Source organism: Gekko japonicus, unplaced genomic scaffold, assembly GCF_001447785.1.
Source record: "Gekko japonicus isolate JY-2015 unplaced genomic scaffold, Gekko_japonicus_V1.1 scaffold125, whole genome shotgun sequence".
Lineage (NCBI taxonomy): Eukaryota > Metazoa > Chordata > Lepidosauria > Squamata > Gekkonidae > Gekko > Gekko japonicus.
The window spans coordinates 992,273-994,799 of record NW_015165834.1 but is presented as its reverse complement, the minus strand read 5'-3'; the positions used below and the strand labels follow the sequence as shown (position 1 = coordinate 994,799).

The 2,527-nt window shown below is 45.7% G+C and overlaps 1 protein-coding gene across 1 annotated transcript in view; it reads left to right on the top strand.

Moving 5' to 3' along the window:
• PREX1 (phosphatidylinositol-3,4,5-trisphosphate-dependent Rac exchange factor 1) overlaps positions 1-2,527 on the top strand; it is a 202,993-nt gene that overhangs the window by 109,167 nt on the left and 91,299 nt on the right. The gene's annotated exons all lie outside the window — the stretch shown is intronic.

The window sequence follows — 2,527 nt, the reverse complement described above, 5'->3', positions numbered from 1 at the left end:
GCAGTAAGGAAAAAGAAATTCATGTTGCCAGGCTTTTTTGTTTCCTTATTTCCCTCTCATCTGGCTGCTTTCCTTTGTTCGTCGCCGCAAGGAAAAGCATTAGTTTCAAAGATAAAAAGAGAACAAAATAGTGCAATGGCTTAATTTCCTTGTCTTATGAGGCGGACTATAAATAAAGCAAATAAATAAAATAAAATATATACTGTCTGTCCTGACACCAGAATAAATGGAAATGGCAGAAAAGAGGCTCTCCCAGCCAGTGTTCCCTCTAAGCTGAGTTAGTGTGAGCTAGCTCACAGTTTTTGAGCCTCCGGCTCACACATTTTTGTCTTGGCTCAGGGAGGATGGCTCCAGAGCAAACTAGTTTATCCAGCAGCCAAATCACTTGCTCACAACTTTAATGCCAGTAGCTCACAAAGTAGAATTTTTGCTCACAAGACCCCACAGCTTAGAGGGAACATTGCTTCCTGTTTCTGTGGCAGCTGTCAGAATCAATAGCTGCAACAGGCACATGGAGCCTTTGTTATAGTTGGTGCTTCATTTCAGTATACTTGACCTTGCAGTAAGAGGAATGTTTGCTAGATATGTTTGTTACTGTCACAATAAGTTCCCAGCCTACATAGTTTGGTTAAGTAGCTGGGTTCCCTGCAAGATGTTCCTGACCAGGAGGAGCCCAGAATTCTTGTAATTAAAAACCTTCGGAGGACTGTGACATAATTTAAGAGGAAAGCCAAATTCTGTCTAGTCCAATCCCTTGTTTAACTGGTAGGGCCATCCTTTCATCATTCTCCTATCTTTCAGTTAATCTCATCTATCCAAACCAAAGTGAGAATACAGTAGGTTTTCTGTTGGGAGGGATAGAATAATAGAATCATAGAGTTGGAAGGGATCTCCAGGGTCATCTAGTCCAACCAACTGCACAATGCAGGAAATTCACAAATACCTCCCCACCATACCCCTGTTCCATGCCCAGAAGATGGCAAAAAGAACCCTCCAAGATCCCCAGCCAAACTGGCCTGGAGAAAAAATTCTTCCTGACCCCAGAGTGGTGATCAGCATTTCCCTGGGTGAGTAAGAAAGCAGATGGACTCAACAGCATTTCCAAATCCCTTCCCTCTCTTTAAGATCCTCTGTGCAATTTGACAGAAGAAGAAGAAGAGAAGAGATTGGATTTATACCTCGCCCTTCACTACCCAAAGGTGTCTCAGAGCGGCTTACAAACGCCTTTCCCTTCCCCTCCCCTCAACAGACACCCTGTGAAGTGGGTGGGGCTGAGAGAACTCTGACACAAACTGCTCTTTTTCAAGGACAGCTGTGCCAGAGCTTGCGACTGACCCAAAGTCACATCAGCAGGTGCGAGCAGAGGAGTGGGGAATCAAACCCGGTTCTCCCAGATTAGAGTCCGCACACTTAGCCACTACGCCAAACTGGCTCTCCAGGGAAAAGATTCCATTCTTGAGGATATCAGTCAGGCCTTTAAACATTAGAAAAAGTCACCTGCTGAAGGCAGTGTATAATATAGTAACAACATCTGTGCTGTTGATGCATCTGTTGTAGGAGCAATACAGCTCCACACCACCCAGTGTTGTTTCCTTAGTTGGGGTGCAACCTCTGACACCTCTAAAGAAGCAGAATGAAAGCCTTCCTGAACTCTGTGGGACCTCTCTTTTTTCAGAGCAGAAGGGAAGGAGAGAGTTTAATTGGTGTTGTTTTAAAACTGCTCAGGTCACACGGGGAGCCTCTCTCAGTTTGCTGTAGTTGTTAAGCCAGTTTGGTGTAGTGGTGACGTATGCAGACTCTAATCTGGGAGAACCGGGTTTGATTCCCCACTCCTCTACTTGCAGCTGCTGGATGACCTTGGGCAAGCCATAGTTCTGTCAGAGCTGTTCTTGAAAAGAGCAGTTTCTTTTAGAGCTCTCTCAGCCCCACCTACCTCACACGGTGGCTGTGGTGGGGAGGAGAAGGGAAAGGAGTTTGTAAGCTGCTCTGAGACCCCAAGTGAAGGGTGGGGTATAAATCCAATCTCTTCTCTTCTTCTTTTTCTTTATCCATGGAGATGTGTCCACGTCGTTCATTTCCAAGTGGCAGCTCAGATGGGTTGTGATGTAGTTAGCTACCTTGGGCCTCAGGCACCGGAACAAAACATATTGCCCACTTCTGCTGAAAGTCCCCTAACAAACTGCTGTTATCCTGATGGCGTTTGAAAATATGGGACTACTATATCATGGATAAAATATCTGATGTAATCGCCTCAGTCAGTGTTCCTCATAAGAAATCGAATCTCCACAAGAAATGGTTTCCTTTTCTAGAGTTCGTGTTTAATGCTGAACCTTCCAAATTCACTGTTTCCTTCAAAGTACTATTTCATCGTATGCAGGGGTCATTTCGTAGAAAAAGAGCTAGGGGGACTCATTAGCATAACTCATTAGCATATGCCACACCCCCTGACATCACCAGAAGTGTGTCCTCCCCACAGCCGGCGGCAACCTCCAGCGGGCACCAGCAGGGAGCTCCAGGCCCCGCCCTC